The sequence below is a fragment of the Miniopterus natalensis genome, chromosome X, assembly GCF_054644295.1.
Source record: "Miniopterus natalensis isolate mMinNat1 chromosome X, mMinNat1.hap1, whole genome shotgun sequence".
In the NCBI taxonomy this organism is placed as follows: domain Eukaryota; kingdom Metazoa; phylum Chordata; class Mammalia; order Chiroptera; family Miniopteridae; genus Miniopterus; species Miniopterus natalensis.
In genome coordinates this window covers 40,840,528-40,861,567 of record NC_142103.1, presented here as the reverse complement: position 1 = coordinate 40,861,567, position 21,040 = coordinate 40,840,528, and the positions used below count along the sequence as shown (strand labels likewise).

Here is a 21,040-nt window from a genome sequence, read left to right as displayed (position 1 = left end):
ATACAAAAGGGCAACCAACCAACTTGGAGAAGATATTAGCAAACAAAACCTCCCATAAGAGCTTATATCCAAAATATATGAAGAACTCATGCAATTCAACACCAAACGTACAATGTAATTTAAAAATGAGAAAAGGACCTGAACAGACACTTCTGCCAAGAGAACATACAAATAGCCAACAGATACATAAAAAATTCTCAACTTCAGTAGCTATTAGAGAAACGCAAATCAAAAGTACAATGAGAAACCACCTCACACATGTTAGAGTGGCTATGATAAAAAAACAAAACAAAACAAAACAAAACAAACAAGTAACAATAATATTGGAGTTTGTAGGGAAAAAGAAACACTCATTCACTGCTGGTGAGAATGTAAACTTGTACAAAGCTCTATAAAAAAGTAGTATTGAGGTTCCTCAAAAATTAACAATAAAATTACCATGTGATCCAACAGCCTTTCATTTGGTTATTTACCAGCCAAAATTGAAAATGCATTCACTAAGATATATATGTACTTTTATGTTCACTGCAATATTATTCACTGTAGCAAAGACATGAAAACAACCCAAGTACCTTTCAATAAAAGAGTGCATAAATAAGATGTGATTCATATAAACATAGAATACTACTCAGCTATATAAAATGATAAAATACTACCATTTTTGATAACATGGATGGATCTTGAGAATATCATGCTAAACAAAATAAATCAGAAATAAATAAGTCAAGAAACATAAGTTCACTCATATGTGGGCTATAAAACTGAAAACAACAAATAAGATATCAAAACAAACAAAAACTCATATACACAGAGAACAGTATGATGGTTATCAGAGGAAAAGAGGAGTGGGGAGAAAGTATAAAAGGTAAAAGGGGTTAAATATATGATGACAGAAAGAGATTTTACTTTGGGTAGTAAACAGGCAATGCAAGATACAGATGATGTATTATAATATTGTATACTGAAAACCTATATAATTATATTAACCAATGTCACCCCAATAAATTTAATAAAAATGGAAAAAAAAGAAATTACAAAGAAGGAATGCTTAATAGCTGACATTGTATAGAAAGGAATGAAATAGTGAATATAAGACTAGGATATGGAATACTATTAAGAAGTATTTTTGTACCCATCTATAAAATAATTTAAAAATTATAATCAATATCAGGAAGCACAAAAGGTCCCAAAAAGAATGAACTCAGAGGCCCCACACCAAAATACATCACAATTAAAATGACAAAGAGAGAATATTAAAAGCAGCAAAAGAAAGAAAGTTGGTGATTTATCAGGGAGTTCTCATAGAACTGTCAGCTGATTTCTCAACAGCAACTTTTCAGGCCAGAAGGGATTGGCATGAAATATTCAAAGTGATGAAAAGCAAAAACTTACAACCAAGACTACTCAATCCAGCAAGGCTACCATTTAAAATTAAGGGAGAAATAAAGAGCATTCCAGACAAGAAAAATACAAAGGAGTTCGTTACCACCAAACCAGTATTACAAAATGTTAAAGTAACTTCTTTAGGAAAAAGAAGGAAAAAAGAGAAAAATAAAGAATGAAATGGCAATAAATACATACCAATCAAGAATCACTATAAATGCAACTGCTTTAAATGCTCCAATCAATAGCCATAGGTTTGATGAATGGAAAAGAAAACAAGACACATATATATGCCATCTAAAGGGACACACATCAGGATGAACAACACACACAGACTAAAAGTGAATGAATGAAAAAAGATATTAAATGCAAATGGAAATGGGGGGGAAATGCTGGGGTGGCAATACTTATATATGCCAAAATAGACTTTAAAACATAGGCTATAGTAAGAGACAAAGGACACTACATAATGATATAGGAATCAATGCTACAAGAGTACATAACCCTTGTAAACATTTATACACTTAACATAGGAACATCTAAGTATATAAAGCAAATCTTGGTGAACATAAAAGGAGAGGTTAGCAATAATACAGTCATAGAAGGGAATTTTAACACACCACTGACATCAATGGATAGATCTTCCAGACAAAAAATCCACAGTGAAATAGGGCTTTAAACGACATATAAGACCAGATGGATTTAATTGATATTTTCAGAGAATTTCACTCCAGAACAGCAGAATATGCATTTTTTCACATGCATATAAAATATTTTCTAGGATAGACCACATGTTAGGACACATAACAAGTCACAATAAGTTTAAAGAGACTGAAATTATATTAAGTATCTTCTCTGACCACAATGGTATGAAAATATAAATCAATCTAAAAAATCAAAAAGGAAAAACACACAAACACATGGAAGGTAAATAACATGTTACTAAACAATGAATGAGTTAAAAATGAGATCAAAGAAGAAATCAAACGATACTTGAAACAAATGAAAATGAAAACACAACCAATCCAAAATCTATGGGACACAATGGAAGCAGTCCTAAGAGGGAAATTCATAGCAATATAGGCATACCTCTAAAAAAGAAAAAAACAACAAAAATCTAACTTTACACTTAAAGGAATTTTAAAAATAAAAAAATAAAATAAAACCCAAAGTGAGTAGAAGAGCAAATAATAATATTCAGAACAGAAGTAAACAAAATAAAGTTCTAAAAATACATTACAGAAGATCAATGAAAGTAAGAGCTGGTTCTTTGAAAAGATAAACAAGATTTATAAATCTTTAGCCAGACTCATTAACAAAAAAAAAGAGAAGACCCAAAAAGTAAAATCAGAAACAAAAGAGGAGAAATAAAAACTGACACCACAGATATACAAAGGATTATAAGAAAATACTACAAACAACTATATATCAACAAATTGGACAATCTGGATGAAATTGATAAATTCCTAGAAAAATACAATCTTCAAAAACTGAATCAAGAAGAAACAGAAAATATGAACAGACTGATTACAAATAATGAAATTGAAAGAGTAATCAAAATATTTTCAATAAACAAAAGTCCTGGACTGGATGACTTCACAGGTGAATCTTATGAACATTCAAAAAAGAACTGACACCTATCCATCTCAAACTAGTTCAAAAAATTAAAAAGAAGGGAAGACTCCCAAGCTCATTTTACAAGGCCATTGTTATCTTAATTCCAAACCCAGATAAAGACACTTCAAAGAAAAAAATTATAGGACAATATCCATGATGAACATAGTTTCAAAAATCCTCAACAAAATATTAGCAATCCATATCCAACAATACATTAAAAGATAATACATCATAATCAAATGGGATTCATTTTAGGGATGCAAGGTTGATTCAATATCCATAAGTCAACTGATGTAATATACCACATAAACAAACAGAAAGATAAAAATCATATGATCATATCAATATATGCAGGAAAAGCATTTGTTAAAATCCAGTACCCATTTAGAATAAAAACTCTCAGCAAAGTGGGAATAGAGGGAATACATCTCAACATAATAAAGGTCATATATAACAAACCCACAGCTAACATCATACTCAATGGAAAAAAACAAAAAGTATTTCTTTTAAGAACAGGAACAAGACAAGGATGTACACTTTCGCCAATACTGAAAGTCCTAGCCACAATAACCAGACAAGGAGAAATCAAAGGCATGTGCATTGGAATGAGGAATTGAAACTGTCATTATTTGCAGATGACATGATACTCTATGTAGAGAACCCTAATGATTCCACCAAAAAACTCTTAGAACTGAAAAGTTCAGTAAAATAGCAGGACACAAATAAATATTAAAAAATCAGTAGCATATTTATATACCAATAATGCACGATCAGAAAGGGGAACTAAGAAAACAATTACATTTATAATTCCATCAAAAGAATTAAAATACCTAGGCAAAAATTTAACCAAGGGTGTAAAAGACCTCTACTGGGAAAATGATAAGTCACTGAAGAAATGAATTAAAAAAGGTATAAGTAAGTGGAAGCGTATACCTTGTTCATGGATATGAAGAATTAACATAATTAAAATGTACTTGCTACCCAAAGCAATTTATACATTCAATGCAATTCTTATCAAAATAGCAATAGCATATTTCATAAAACTAATACAAATACTCCAAAAGTGTATATGGAAACACAAATGATCTCAAATAGACACAGCAATCTTGAAAAAGAAAAAAATAATTGGAGGTATCATGCTACCTGATATGAAAACACATTACAATGCTATAGTAATCAAAACAGCATGTTAATAGCATAAAAACACATATAGATCAACGGAACAGAATAAATATTCCACAAATACATCTACACCTATACAGTCAATTAATATTTGACAAAAAAAAGCAAGAACATACAATGGGGTAAAGAGAGTCTGTTCAATAAATGATGTTGAAAGAACTGGCAGATACATGCAAAAATATAAATCTAGACCAGCTTCTGACACAATATATAAAATTAAACTCAAAATGGATTACAGACTTAAGTGAAAAACTCGAAACTGTAGAACTCCTAGAAGAAATCATAGACAGTAAAATCTCTGTCACTTCTCTTAGTAATATATATTTTTTGATATATCTCCTCGATCTAGAAAAACAAAAGAAAAAAATAAACACGAAACAAACAAACAAACAAACAAACACCAATCCAATTAAAAAAACAGGCAAAGCACCTGAATAAACACTTCTCCAAATAAGTAGTACACATGGCCAATAAACATATGATAAGGTGCTCAACCTCGCTAAAGATCAGAGAAATGCTAGTTAAAACCACAGTAGGATATCTCACACCTGCCAGAATGGCTATCATTAATAAATCAACAAACAGCAAGTGTTGTCAAGGATGTGCACTATTAGTGGGAATGCTCACTGGTGCAGCCACTATGGAAAACAGTATGGATAGTCCTCAAAAAATTGAAATTGGAATTGTCTTTGGAATCAGTAATTCCACTTCTGGGTATATATCCAAAGAAACCCAAAACACTAATTCAAAATAATATATGTACCCCTATGTTCATTGAAGTGTTATTCACAATAGCCAAGATATGAAGCAACCCAAGTGCCCATCAATAGATGAGTGGATAAAAAAATGGTGGCACAGTACATATATACTGTGGAATATTACTCAACCATAAAAAAGAATGAAATCTTACAGTTTGTGACAGCATGGATGCATCTAGATGGTATTATGGTAAGTAAAATAAGTCAGCAAGAGTAAGATAAATACTATATGATTTCACTAATATGTGGAATCTAAAGAACAATATAAAGGAACAAACAGAAACAGACTCGTAGATACAGAGAACAGACTGATGGTTACCAAAGGGGAAGGGTTTTTGTGGACTAGATAAAAAAGGTGAAGAGACTGAGAAGTACAGATTTTTTGTTATAAAATATTCATAGGTATGTAAGGTACACCATAGGAAATATTGTATAATAACTATGTATGGTACCAGTTGGATACTGGAAATATCGGAGGGAACAGTTTGTAAAAGTATATGATTGTCTAATAACTACACAGTATACTTGAAACCAATACAAATTTTTTTAAAAACCAGACAAATACATATATATATGTGTGTATATATATATGTATATATGTATATGTATGTATGATGTCTCCAAAAATATATACACAAGCTGAGTAATTATAAAGGCAGTGTTTATTAAAATACATACATTTCATTTTCAAAATTGAGCTATCAGCTGTTAAAGTGTGTATATATATTTGGGGACATCCTGTATACATGACCAACAAATTTAACCAAGCCACTGTTTCAGTATTTCTACTGAACTGTCTAGTTGTTTGCAAATGGCTTTTACATATGGATGCAATATTAATTTAAAGGATCATAGGTTTTATGTAAAAAAATACATTAGTCATATAATTCTGATAACAGATTTAATAATGCCTAAATGAATTTATCTTCTCTAAGACTTCTGAGAAACAATATTATCAGAAACTTGCATATGTTTGTTTGCACTGAAATCTTCTAGAGACATACTTGACTAAACTTCATCAAAGCTCTGATTGAACTATCACATTTTATTTATAATTTGGATCTTAGTTTCAAAAACAATGGTATTCCCAAAACATTTCTATGTGGTTATATTCCATTGGTTTTGCAGAACATAAATGTAGATTATTATTAAATTGTATCAGAATTAAAAATAAGCATAATATTTGAATATCTCAGGGATGACTCTTATCTTTGTAGTTGTGCTTCATTTTATTTGCTATATAACATTTATCTTTTTAAATGAATGATCATATAATATAAACTGTGGAAATAGTATGATTTAATAATTATGGTTTTACTGGCTAATTATTGTAAGCTTTTTTTTGTTATTATCACAAGGTTTGTGTAAACTATCATAACAAAATATGATTTGATTTGCTATAATATAATCTAAATTTTGATTAGGTTAAGTAATTTATAAAAATAATATTTAATCTTAGAATATGATGTTTAGGTCATGTCTGCATGGAATAATGATTTCAATCATCTTCCCTAATTTTGTTTGTAGATTGAAAGTCTAATGACAAATTAAACAAGACAGCCAATTTGATTCTTAAAGAGAAAATATACTGTTGGTTTTAAAGAATTTAAAAATTACTATAACACGTAAATCCATTCTGTGAATAGTCACAAAGGTTTCTGCTTGGTTAGAAGCAACCTTGAGTAGCATACAGGCTGGTTAAAAACATTAACACATTTCTTTTACCATCCATAGATTGGGTTAAAATGAAACAAAATAAATTATCTAGGTTCTCCTTCTGATTTTTCTAATCATCATTTGATTCAATGAACCCTTTCCTTTGGAACAGAAGAAGAATGCATCATCACTAATTTCTTCCTGAATTTTAAGGTCACTGAACTTTATTTTTCTAAGTTGCATATTGTTTGTAAATGTGAATTTACATTTGTAGTTGTGCTTCATTGGAAATATCTAAGAAATATTCATAGTTTAATTATTATTACAAAATAGGCTTACTAGAATTTAATTTAGCTCCAAATTACCTATCTCTGACTCTCCCTCTATTTTTAGTGGAATATCACATCTCAAGTTAATTATAAAGTATACTCACCTCATAACTTGCTAGTACCTGCCATATATTATGATAATAAAAAAGAGAAAAAAGAAATATGGCAGATTTTTTTTTTACAATTAGGTTAAAATTGGGTGGTTGGGTTGGTTGCTAAAATTAATAAAGTTTTAGGTTTGTTGAGATTTTATTTCATGTTTAATTTTCTCTATTTTTAAAACTTATAGAAGTATTTATTACCTCCAAGTGTTGTAAAGAAATAATTTGTTACTTAAAAAATTAACAATCAATTAGTGGTCAGCTACTACATGGTTGACTGATTTCATTTGCTTCAATGAAATCATGAAGTATTCCGTGTTATCATGAAAACATAATAGAGAAATGTGGAAAATAACTGGAAAAACTTGTGCTGTTCAACAACATTTTGGGTTGTCATTTTGGGCTGTGCTTGAAACAATGTTATGTAGGAAAATATATTAAAATTAAAAACATCTTTAACTTTAAAGCTCGAATAACAAACTATATGAGAACTGTGTGCTCTAGAAAGTTAAGTCAATGCTTATCTTTTGTAACGATTAGGAATGGTATTTGAAAAAGCTATCAAACTGAAAGATAACAACACAAACTTTATATTTAAGTGTGCCACTTTAAAATATGCTGCTATTTTCATAAATATATTAAATAGTAAGATGTTTAGAATCAATAATTCCTAACAATTCTGTTTTCTAATTTAAAAATGCTTTTCTAACAATAACACTAACAGTCTTATCCATAAATACTAAAATTTACTACTTCATCTTGTGTAGATAATTGAGCAAATTTTTGCTACTAATCTTTGCTATTTCTTGAGCTTAAATTTTAATTATTGCAATCACTAGCTTGAATATGTCCTCCACTATGTTGCTCCTAGTCACTTAGCAAAACTGCAACACTGGTTTCATACAATATTAGTGTAAACGTTGCCTGCATGCATGCAGCTGAACACAGCTGGGAAAACATATAGGGGTGGGAAAAATTAGGTTTACAGTTGTGAGTACATGAAACGGAGTTTATTCTTGTAATATTTATTTATTAATTAATGTATTATTTTCCATACAAAAAACTGTAAACCTACTTTTGCCAACCTCTGTAATATCGCTTAGTGGTGTCACTTTATTTCCTGACCATGAACCTCAAGAGGGCATTCAGTGCTGGCTAACAGTCATGCTGTATTTCTTTTGTCCATACAGCTGCATAGTATTTCGTGGTGTAAATTGCCGGGGTCCAGCCCCAGAGGTCCAGGGGTCCCCAAAAGTGTGGACAGCGTCTGCGAGGAATGAAGGACATGGAGAGAGCATTCAGAGCATCAGGACAATCATGTTCTCTCTTTATTGCCTTGTTACAACTATCTTTATACTATTTGATTTTATTGCTGGTTAAACAACATGACATCATGCTTTGCTCTGGTTTCTGTTTTGACCTTTCACAGTTAATGTTTATACTTTCTTATCTGACCTTTGCTAAAGAATTTATTTCTGTTTAGCTATGTTGATTTTAGTCTTATCTATTGTTTATATATTTCTATAGGCTATTCTACAGGTTAGTCTCTAGTTTGTTATTTTATTCTAAAGTTACTATTTTATTGCTCCAGCACATAGCTAAAAGGAGAATAACTAAACCAGCTTTTCTTATGTAAAGGTTATGCAAGTCCTAAGTAAGGGTTCTGTCACTTGTGTGTGATTGTTGTTAACTGTGGTGACTGACCACCTGTCTGGCACCCAGCCTGTCTCTCCGCTTGCATTCCCTGCAGCTATCAGATAAGGGAACTGCCTGCATACTTTGCAATGGCATTTTCTAAGTTGTTTGCTCAAAGCCTTTTTTTACCTTCTCCTCTAACAGGTACCAAGGGGGGCCCCCATCTCCCTAACCTTTCTTTTTTTTTTCTTTTTTTTTTTTTTTAGATATACATCTTTATTGATTTCAGAGAGAGGAAAGGAGAGGGAGAGAGAGAGACAGAAACATCAATGATGAGAGAGTCATTGATCGGCTGCAGCCCGCAACCCGGACATGTGCCCTGACCGGGAATCGAACCCTGATCTCCTGGATCCTAAGTTGATGCGCAACCGCTGAGCCATGCCCTGCTGGGCTCCCTAACCTTTCTAAGAAGCTTGTGATATCCCGTACCCGTGTATGTTTGCCTCTGTGCATGACTGTGCTATATCCGTCCTCATTATAATATCCTGTGTATGGCAAAGGCATAGGTGTAGTTTGAAACAACTTTAGTCCTAGGCTTCTTTTTTCCTTGTGGTGATTCCCATAATTTTCCCCAAATATAAACATTCCCCAGTATTATATTCCTTAGCAGGGACTTACTAGTCATTTCTCTGGGAATAGCCCTGTGCCAGCGAGTCAGCAGGGGCCTGAACCCAGGCCTTTTCCCCAGTGGGGAACTTCCTGTGGTAATGGGCCTAACAAGTCCTAAACTTTCTGCTGACAGTCTGAGTCTGAGTTCCTCATAAACAGCACATATTTCTGTACTCCTTGGGGCCTTTACTGAATCATTGTCTTTTCCAGTCCCATCCAATCCCTTTGGCTAGGGAAAAGTTTCCAGCTAAGGCAATGCCCTTTTCTGTGCAGTGACTCAGGTAAGGACACAGAGCATTAGAAAGGGAAATAAGCATAGGAAGAGGGATATGCCACACGCCAAGTCCCATGGAGCAATGGCTGTGCAAATGTCTCCTCCTTGAAGGACTGTGTCAAGCAGCAAGGATGGAACAGCTTCCGGCAGTAAATGTCCCACAGCTTTTTTATCCACTCATCTACTGATGGTCACTTAGGCTGTTTCCAGATCTTAGCTATTGTAAATTGCACTGTTATGAGCATAGAGGTTCATAAGTTCTTTCTGATTGGTGTTTCAGGTTTCTTAAGATATATTCCTAGAAGTGGGATCACTGGGTCAAATGGCAATTCAATTTTAAATTTATTGAGGAAACTCCATACTCTTTTCCATAGTGGCTGCACCAGTCTGCATTCCCACCATCAGTGTACTAGGCTTCCCTTTTCTCCACACTCTCACCAGCACTTGCCATGCCACTGCCATTCCTTGATTTGTTGATGGTAGCTATTCTGACAGGTATGAAGTGATGACTCATTGTGGTTTTAATTTGCATCTCTCTGATGATTAGTGACATTGAGCATTTTCTCATATGTCCCTTAGTCCTCTGAATGTCCTCTTTGGAGAAGTGTCTATTTAGGTCTTCGCCCATTTTTTAATTGGATTGTTTGTCTTCCTTTTGTTAAGTTGCATGAGTTCCTTATATGTTTTGGATATTAACACTTTATTGGATGTGCCTTGCTTCCTACCTCACAGAGAAAATTGAAGCAATCAGAAGAGAACTGCCAAAGGTTCTCACTACAACATCTACATAATTACCAACATTTGTGCTTGTACCCTCTACCTTCTTTTCTGTTAGAGTACATTGTCCATGCTCCTAGCTAACATCAGCCCCTCCACTCGTGTATGAGACCCCATCCCCTCTGACCTACTAAAGGATATTCTTTTGGAAATTCTCCCCTTCCCCACCCCCAATCAGCAAGGGAAATATTTTGTTATTTCTCTCATCTTACCAAAACAAAACAAATTCTCTTAACTCCACTTCCCCTAATGTTGCATTCCTTTCCTTCCATTTACAGGAAAATGCTTTGAAAAAATTATATTCAGTCTTTTTTCTTAATTCTTCCACTCAAATTCTTTTTCTTTATTTATCTTATATAAAGTTTTATATTGAAATAAAACATATGCAAAAGTTGCAGGAATTATAGAAAGAACCCCCATGTACCTTTCAACCAGATTCACATTCTTCAATTCTCTCTTGGATCCACACCTATTAGGTTTTTGCTATCACCATGTCACTGAACTACTCTTACTTAGGTTCTTAGTACAATGGCACCCTGCTATATCTGATGGCCATATTTGGGGCCTCATCACACCTAATCTTTCAACAGCATTTTACATAGATGATCATTTCTCTCTCCATAAAACACTTTCTTTACTCAGCTTCCAGGACACTCAATTCACCTGCTACCTGATTGACACCTTTTCCTCTGATTCCTCATATACACTCTCATCTTATTGACCTCTTACCATTTGGGTGCCCCAACAATCAGACCTTGAACCTCTTCTCTTTTCTATCTACAAACATATTCTATGTAATTTAATCCAGCGTCATGACCTTACATATAATCTAATGTATAATAATTCATCTGGTCTTTGTTTCTCATTCTTGGTAGGAAACCTCTAAACCTTTGGAATTTCCCAAATGATAGAACTGTCTGTTATTCATAGTGGGGTGAGATAATTTATGTTAATGAGATCACTCACAGTGAGCTCCTAGATAATTTATACTAATGAGATGATTCAGAATGGGGGCAGGCCACACCAGAAAGACCAACCTTAGGGTTACAAGGTTGGAGTTTTGAACCACGTGATATCAGCATTACCTACCTATCTGGCGAAGGAAGGGATATCAGTGGTTGTGTCCAATCATGTGATCATCGAGCCAATCAATCATGCTTAATTTAAATTTTTATTTTATTGGCACCCCAATTAAACTCGGGACAATGATTCCATAAAACTCCTTTGCTGGTGAATACATCAATGTGCAAGGAAGTGAAACACCCTGATTTTGTGAGGAAAGGGCATGGAAACATTACATTTAGGAGTCTCCCAGACCTCACCATATGTCTTTTCTTTTGGCTGGTCCTGGATTTTATCTTTCATAATAAACTTTAAACTTAGCGATGGCACTCTCTTATATTCTGTGAGTTTTCCTACCAACCTGGGATGAGCATACCCAAATGTGTGAATCCCCAAATTTGTAGTCAGTTGGTCAGAGTTCAAGTGGACTTGGGACTCTTGAAATAATGGCTGGAATGTGACATGAGGACAGTCTTATTGGTAGCTGTGTTCTTAACTTTGTGGTCTGTGATAACTCCAGATGATTCATGCCAAAATTAAATTGTCATATTGCCCCATTAGTATGTTGACAAATCTCTTATTTATATCTCCAGCCCTGACCTCTTCTTTAACACTTAACTCATATATACAGAAACTTATTCAAAATCTTACTTGGATATCTAACTCAGCTCAATTTTAATGAGTTCAAAACTAAGTCTCTTATATTGTGCCCCAAATTTGATTGACTAAGATTCTTCCCTATTTCAGTCAATGACCATTTCATTTTTCTAGTTGTTCAAAGCAAAGCTTTTCATTAACTAATAAGGTAAATTAACAAGTTAATGTAATTATTTTGTTCAAAACCATGTAAATGCTTACTTATCTCAGAGTATAATTTTTAATTCTTGGAATGGTTTACTAGGCTCTGTATTATCTTATCTCAAGTATCCACTACCTCTGACCTCCAATCCTGCTAATCTCCCACTTTCGTTCAAACTAATGCAGCCACATGAACCTTCTTTCCATATTTTGAAAATTATTGCATGGGTACTATTTTATAGATGTTTGTTTTTTCTGCCTGGAATTTTATTCTAAATTCACATGATTTAACCCTTCAAGATTTTACTTAAACATCATCTTTACAGGTAGGCTTTTCTTAAGCAGGCAATTAAAAACTACACAATCAACTCTCTGTCTCCCTTCTCTGCTCTTCATTTTTCTTTATTGCATCTATCACCATCTAATATTCCACATATTTAATTTATTTCATTTCCTGTATCCCTTCAGTAGAATGTAAGTTCCATCATGGCAGACACTTTTGTATAGAACAGTAGTTGGGGTGGGAGAAGATGGTGGCCCTATGAGAAGAAGTAGAGTGACCTTGCTCCCAGCCACAGACTCAATTTCCTGCTAAAATTCAGTGTAACCAGCATGGAAAAAACAGAAAAATATGCCTAAGTAGACATATTTAGAGTAGGGAGCACTGAAGAAACATCATAGAGTCTGGTAAGACAGGGTGGGGCGTAGAATGAGGGAGTCCCCCCTGAAGCTTGTGCTGGGAGCCAAGGCCCTAGGGCTAGAGACTGCAAAGCTCCTTCCTCTTAGGAGTGTGGACTCCCATCCAAAAGCTGGAATCTCAGTCCTCGAGTGAGCAGAAAGGAAGGAGAACTCCGCACAGAGGGAAGAGGGAACCAGGAGACAGTGTACCTGAGTGACGGGGACAGCGCATTCTAAGTGAAACAAAGCTTCTAATGGCAGCCGCAACAGGTGTTTTTTGCACTGAGTGCTGACCCATAGGAAAGGCAGTCCCACAGTTTGTGGCTCCCAAATAGAAAAGGGCCAGAGGGCTGCACTGTACAGCTATATACAGGGACCATCTGCCTTATTGTAAGGCATTATGTAGAACACCAGAAAGCATTTGATCTGTGTCACACAGGGAAGGGAAAGAGAGCCTTCCCACCACCATAGAGGGACTGGAGCTCCTTGAGGGGTGGATTTGTTCTCCAGCCGCCTCAGCTCCCGGTGGGCAATTCTGGGACTTTTGACCTGCCCTGAGGGGTGGGCGGGATAGCACACAAGGAACCGCCCCAGCTTTACTAAGGTCAGCTGTGCAGGGGAGCTCCATGAGACTGACTTTGTGACCATACCTGCCTGGTGCCAAGGCTTGGGGGCTGCAGGACATTGAAGGGCAGACTCTATGCTTGTGTGTTGTTTTGTGCCTTTTTGAGTTTTTGATCACTTGAACTGGAGTTCACCTTCCTGGCTTGCATTGGGGAGACAGAGCAGTGAAACTTGGGATTTATGTCTGCATTGTGGAGATTTTAAAATTAACATGCCCAGTGCAATCAACCAACCAGATCTGCGAAAAAAGGGATGGAGTATGCTTACTTCTCCTGCAGGCTCGGAACACTACCCCCAACACAAAAGGGGCTGATTCAGCTCACTGAAGCTTCAGATATCCCCTGCAGGGCCCAGTCCTATGGGGAAAGGAGAACAGCTCACAGGAGGACAGTAGAAGAATAAAACTCTCAGGGGCTATTGTTTGGGAACTGGAGGAAAAACTAAAAAGCCCTGTGGGGTACTGGGCAGGCAAAGTGCTCACTGGAATTTTTTTAATCGAACCCACTGAGCCCAGGTTGCTGAAAGGGCCCATACTGAAAAGGCAGCAGGTCGAACTCTATCTGAAACTGTAGTAGGCCATTGTATGGGGTACTAGAATTGGAAGATAAGGTAAACACTGAGGAGCTGGCTTTGAAGCAGAGACAAACTACCCCACAGTGAGTGCCTAACAGCAAACCTCTAAGTAAGGGGAATGATATCCTGAGCTACACTAGCCATCCTGCACCCTAAAGACTCTTTAGAAGACTCTGGATTAAGACCAGGCAACCACAAGGGGGAAACAAAATAACCGACAAGTGTAGGTGGTTCACAGAGAGACTCAGATCAGTCAACTACCTAAGGACACCAGAGGCAAACACAAAGTCCCTGACATTGGTTGATACACAAATACATCCCAAAAGAACTGAAATCAGCATAAAAATCAGTGGGCTGCAGACAACCAGAGCTGCCCAGATGAAACTCATGTGATTGACTTTTTTTTTTTTTAAGAAAAAGAGAAATGAAAAAAAATGTTTTCTTTTTAAATTTTACAATTTTTAAAAATAAATATTTTAATTAAATTTTTTTTAAAAGAATTTTGTTTTGCTTAGCTTGTTCTTTGTTTTGTTTATTTTGCCTTCATTTTGTTTTGTCTTTTGTTCTATTATCAAGATTTTCTATATATTCCTTGGTTAATTTCTGGGACATTATCAGTATAACCAATAAGATTACTGCTTTCCTCTATCATTTCCTCTATATCAATGATTGGACTCCCTCCCTTCCCTTGCTTTAACTCTCTGTATCTTCTTGATCTATTGGCATAACTATTTTTTTCTTTTTCTCCCTTCTGTCTTCCTGTTTTTTGTTTAATTGTTTGTTTCTCTTTGCCTCTTTATTGTATTTTTATTTTTTCAAATTCAACTATTTTTCTATTCCTACCCTCTACCTTTAATTTTTTGCTCGCCCTTCTTTTAGAATCTTTTTCTTTTTTTGACCTTTTTATCTCCAAGTAGCTTCTTTTTTTTTTTTTTACTTTTTATTTTAGTTTATTATTATTATTTTCTTATTTTTTGTTAGTAATAGCAATAATATTGTTTTCTCTATATATATTTTTTCTCTCTTCTTTTTATTTCTTACATTTGCTTTAGCATTTGTGTTCTCACTTCACACTCCTAATTCTACTTGGGATGTTTTCACTGTGATTGTCAAGATATTTTGTAAGATACTGCTTGTTTCCTGGTAGTTTGGTTGAGTATTGTCTTGCCTTGCCAGTACTCACACAACGTGGTTGGTGCTGAAACACACAGTTAGCCAACCTGACAGGAGAGTCCTCCCAAGGATGGGTCAACAACAATTTAGACCCAATCACAACAGGAGAGCCCAAAGAACCCCCAAAATGGACACCCACAAAAGGGACAAAACTAGAGCAAATAGCTCAGAAGTATAAGGAAAACACACCTCTGAGCTCAACTGGACATACACTACAAAATCCCAATCCACAAGACTGGGAGACAGCAAATATATCTAATATACAGATACAAACACTAAGAGCCACCAAAAAGGGGACAAAAAGAAGCAAGCCCCAAAATAAAGAAAAAATCACCAGAAAAAGACCTTGTTGAGACAGCGTTAAGCAAGTTATCAGAAATAGAGTTCATAGCAATTGTTACAAAGATGCTCAAGGAAATAAATAATATCAGCAAGACACTTAATGGAAAAATTGAGGAATTAAGTGAAAACATGAAAAAAGAGCTAGATATCATAAATAAGAATCAGGCAAAAATGAAGTATACTGTATCTGATATCAAGAATATGCTGGAAGGAATTAAAAGCAGGCTCAGTGAAGCAGAAGATAGAATAATGGACTTAGAAGGTAAGGTAGAAAAGTGCACACAATTAGAGCAGCAAAAGAATAAACAGTTAAAAAGCATGAGGACAGTCTAAGGGAGCTTTGGGACAACATGAAGCAAAACAACCTTCCCATCATAGGGGTAACAGAGGGGGAGGAATGAGAGCAAAGTTATAGAGAACTTAGTGGAGGAAATAATAACAGAAAACTTCCTTATGCTAGCAAGGGAGAAAGCCACACAAGTTCAGAAAGCACAGAGGGTTCTAAACAAGAGGGACCCAAAAAAATCCACTCCAAGACTCATCATAATTAATATGGCAAAAGTCAAAAACAAAGAGAGAATATTAAAGGCTACAAGAGAAAGACAAGCCATGATCTACATGGGAACCCCCATAAGGATGACTGCAAATTTCTCAAAAGAAACTTTTAAGGCCAGGATGGTGTTGTATAAAGTTATCAATGTAATGAAAAGCAAGAACATGCAACCAAGACTGCTTTATCCAGCAAGGCTATCATTTAAAACTGAAGGTGAAATAAAGAGCTTCCCAGACAAAAAAAGGCTAAAGGAGTTCAGTACCACCAAACCAGCATTGCAAGAAATGCTAAAAGGACTGCTTAAGAAAAAGAAGGAATAGTGAGAGAAAGGTACATCAGCATAAAGGGGAAAAATGGCATTAAATAAGTATATATCAACAGTAACCTTAAATGTAAATGGAATAAATGCTCCAATCAAAAAACATATGGTTGCTGAATGGAAAACAGGACCTAAATATATACAGTCTACAGGAGACCCACTTAAAAGCAAAAGATTCACATAGCCTAAAAGTGAAGGGATGGAAAAAAATATTCCATGCAAATGGAAATTTAAAAAAAGGTAGAGTAGCAATACTTATTTATAACAAAATAGATTTCAAAATAAAGACCATAACAAGGGACAAAGATGGTCACTACATAATATTAAAGGGATCAATCTAACAGGAGGGAAAAACCGTTATAAATATACATGCACCCAATGTAGGAGCACCTAAATATATAAGAAATTTCTTGGGGGACTTTAAGGGGGAGATTGACAGCAACACAATCATAGTGTAGGACTTTAACACTCCCTGACAGCATTGGACAAATCACCAAGACAAATTATGAACAGGGAAACACAGACCTTAAATGAAATTCTAGATCTAATGGATTTCACTGACATTACAGAACATTTCATCCCAAAGCAGCAGAATACACATTCTTCTCAAGTGCATGTGGAACATTCTCAAAAATAGACTACATTTTAGCGCACAAGGCAAGTCTCTACAAATTCAAGAAGACTGAAATCATATCAAGCATCTTCTCTGACCACAATGCCATGAAATTGGAAATCAACCACTATAAAAAACCTCAAAAATATTTAAACACATGGAGACTAAATATCATGTTATTAAACAATGAATGGGTTACTAATGAGATCAAGGAAGAAATCAAATACTTCATGGAATAAAACAAAAATGGACAGACGACAACCCAAAATCTATGGGGCACAGCAAAAGCAGTTCTGAGAGGAAAGTTCATAGCAATACAGGCCTATCTCAAGAAATAAGAAAAAGCTCTACAAAGCCAACTAACACAAGAACTAAAAGAACTAGACTGAGAACAGCAAGAAAAGCCCCAAGGAAGCAAAAGGAAGTAAATAATAAAGATAAGAGCAGAAATTAATGACATACAGACTAAAAAAACACTACAAAAAAACAACAATGAAACTAGGAGATGGTTGCTTGAAAAGATAAATAAGATTGATACACCTTTAGCCAGACTCACTAAGAAACAAACACAGAGGACCCAAATGAATAAAATCAGAAATGAAAGAGGCAATATAACAACTGACCCAACAGAAATCAAAGGAACATAAGATAATACTATGAGCAACTATATGCCAACAAACTGGACAACATGGATGAAATGGATATATATTCCTAGAAGCATACAATCTTCCAAAGCTGAATCAAAAAGAGGCAGAAAACCTGAATAAACTGATAACAACTAATGAACTTGAAGCAGTAATCAAAAAACTACCAGCAAACAAAAGGCCTGGACCAGATGGATTTACAGGCAAGTTTTACCAAACATTAAAAGAATTAACACCTATTCTACTCAAACTATTCCAAAACATTCAAAAGGGAAAACTCCCAAACTCTTTTTATGAAGCCAGCATCATCCTAATCCCCAAACCAGATAAAGACACTACAAAGAAAGTAAATTACAGGCCAATATCCTTAATGAACATAGATGTTAAAATCCTCACTAAAATACTAGTGGACTGGATTCAGCAGTAGATTAAACAGTTCATACACCACGACAAAGTGGGATTTATTCTGGGGATGCAAATCTGGTATAACATCCTCAAATCAATAAATGTGATACATCACATAAACAAAATGAAGGAAAAAAATCATATGATCATATCAATAGATGCAAAAACAGCATTCGACAAAATCCAGCACCCATTTCTGATAAAAACTCAGCAAAGTGGGAATAGAGGGATCATACCTCAACATAATAAAGGCCATATATGACAAACCCTCAGCCAACATCATACTCAATGTGCAAAAACTAAAACCATTTCCCTTAAAAACAGGAACAAGACAGGGATGTCCACTTTCACCACTCTTATTCAACATAGTAGTGGAAGTCAGTGCCACAGCCATCAAATAGGAAGAAAATATAAAAGGCATCGACATTGGAAAGGAGAAATATAACTGTCATTATTTGCAGATGACATGATATTGTACATAGAAATCCCTAAAGACTCCATCAAAGTACTGTTAGATTTGATTGATAAATTTCACAAGTTATCTGGATACAAAATTAACATCCAGAAATCAATGACATTCTTATACACTAACAATGAATTTTCAGAGAGAGAAACTAAAAAAACAGTACCATTTACCTTTGCAACACAAAAAATAAGATACATAGGAATAAATTTAACCAAGGATATAAAAGACCTGTACTCGGGAAACTACGTTACACTGAATAAAGAAATAGAGGAAGATTTAAACAAGTGGAAGAATATACCATGCTCATAGATTGGAAGAATTAAGATCATTAAAATGTCCATACTACCCAAAGCAATTTATGGATTCAGCAGCACATTTCATAGAGCTAGAACCAATATTACAAAAATGTATATGAAACCAAAAATGACCCCGAATAGCCACAGCCATCTTAAGAAAGAAGAACAGAGTGGGAGGGATCACTTTACCAGGTATCAAACTGTACTACAAAGCCATTGTAATCAGAACAGCCTGATATTTGTACAAGAACAGACATATAGATCAATGGAACAGAACAGAGACCCCAGAAATAGACCCATGCAGTTATGGTCAGTTAATATTTGACAAAGGAGGTAAGAGTATCCAGTGGAGTCATGACAGTCTCTACAAAAAATGGTGCTGGGAAAATTGGACAGCTGTATGCAAAAAAATGAAACTAGACCAACAACTTTCACCTTACATAAAAATAAACTCAAAATGGATATGTGTCTTCATTGTTTCCTTGCTGCTGGTTCTTTTCACCATGAGGCAAATGGCAGAGCTGCCCTTGGGGCAATTTGTCAGTTTGTCATGCTGGATCTGGGAGCCTTACTTAGCTTCCCATTATCCAAAGGCACTTTATAGAAGACTCTTAATGACTTAAAATCCCAAGTTGTCACGCCTCCAGTGATGCTGGTAGTGCAAAATTTATGACAATCTTGTTTGCCCACCTCATAAATAGATACTGAATGATGATATTCTGGTGCAGCATCTCCAGGGCTGTATCAGGGTCCTTGGTTGTGGCTTTCTTTCCATGTTTTGGAAACTTCAATGGCAGACATGTTGAACTGGATGCTGTTTTGGAATGTCTAGCTTGAAGAAAAAAAATCAATCAGCTGTGGTCATCATAGTTAAAGAGCATTGGCCAGCAGTCATAGCCAGCAGCTACAATGCTATTCTCCAAGACAAATGACACCCTCAGGGGGGTCAGGAAGTCTCTTTTGAGAGTTGAGAACACAATTTTTGAGCCATTGGCAATGGATGGACGCTATGATGTCATAGCTGACCCAGGCCAGGCGGCTCCCACTGCCAGAGAAGTCGACACTGTGCACCTAGCCATCAGTGTCACTACCACCAAACCACGACATCAGCTGACCAAAAAGTATCTTGCTGAGACCTGAGTATACATGGACAAAATACTCTGTATTTAAAATCATATGATCCTGCTGCCAACCAAACATTGTTGGGATGCCAATCCAAGCTGAGGAAACTTGGAGAAAATTCGCTTTTCTTAAAAAACATTATTTGTTGATTTTAGAGAGAGAGGAGGGGGCGGAGAGAGAGAGAGAGAGAGAGAGAGAGAGAGGGAAACATCAATTTGTTGTTCCACTTATTTATGCATTCATTGGTTGATTCTTGTATGTGCCCTGATCTGGGATGGAATCTGAAAACTTGGCATGGGGATGACCATCTAACCAACTGAGCTATGGAGACAGGGCCTGAATTGGATTTTTAATGTGCTTGCTTACCCAGCAGTCATTTTCAGACTGGAACTAACAAACAAAAATGAGTTGTGCTCCATGTCCCACAGCAAATTTGTTCTCTGGTGAGGACCACTTGACAAAAGTGGCTGCATGATTAATTCTCAGGATCACCAGGATTGACTTAAAGACATCATTTTTCTGACACCAGACAAGAATTTGGTCTGCCCCTCAAGTGATTGATATGATCACTCTTGGGAGCCCAGTTGATGCCTGTGATGTGACTACTGTGCTCCTTGAATTCATGAGATTTTACCAAGTGACTCCCATTCTTCTTACAGATGTGGATCAGTGATTATTGGTACTAAGGGCAATCTGTGTTTGATCCATGTTCCAGGAATAACAAGTGATTGGCTCTAGTAAAAACTGATGCAGGGACATTATTCTTTTCTAAAATTTTTATTGAAGTTTTGGGGGTGATGTAGGTTAATAAAATTATATAGGTTTTGGGTGTAGAATTCTATAATACATCATCTGTATATAGTATTGTGTGTTCATCTCCCAATGTCAAGTCTCCTATCATCACCATTTATCTCCCCTTTACCCTCTTTCCCTCAGGGATCACCCATCCCTCTCCTTTTCCTCTGATAACCAACATATTGTTGTCCTTGTC

General features: G+C 35.4%; 1 pseudogene; it reads right to left on the bottom strand.

The window, feature by feature from the left end:
- Positions 1-19,467: 19,467 nt before the first annotated feature.
- Positions 19,468-20,808, bottom strand: LOC107531630 (actin-related protein 2/3 complex subunit 1A pseudogene; annotated as a pseudogene).
- Between the last annotated feature and the right edge of the window lie 232 nt (positions 20,809-21,040).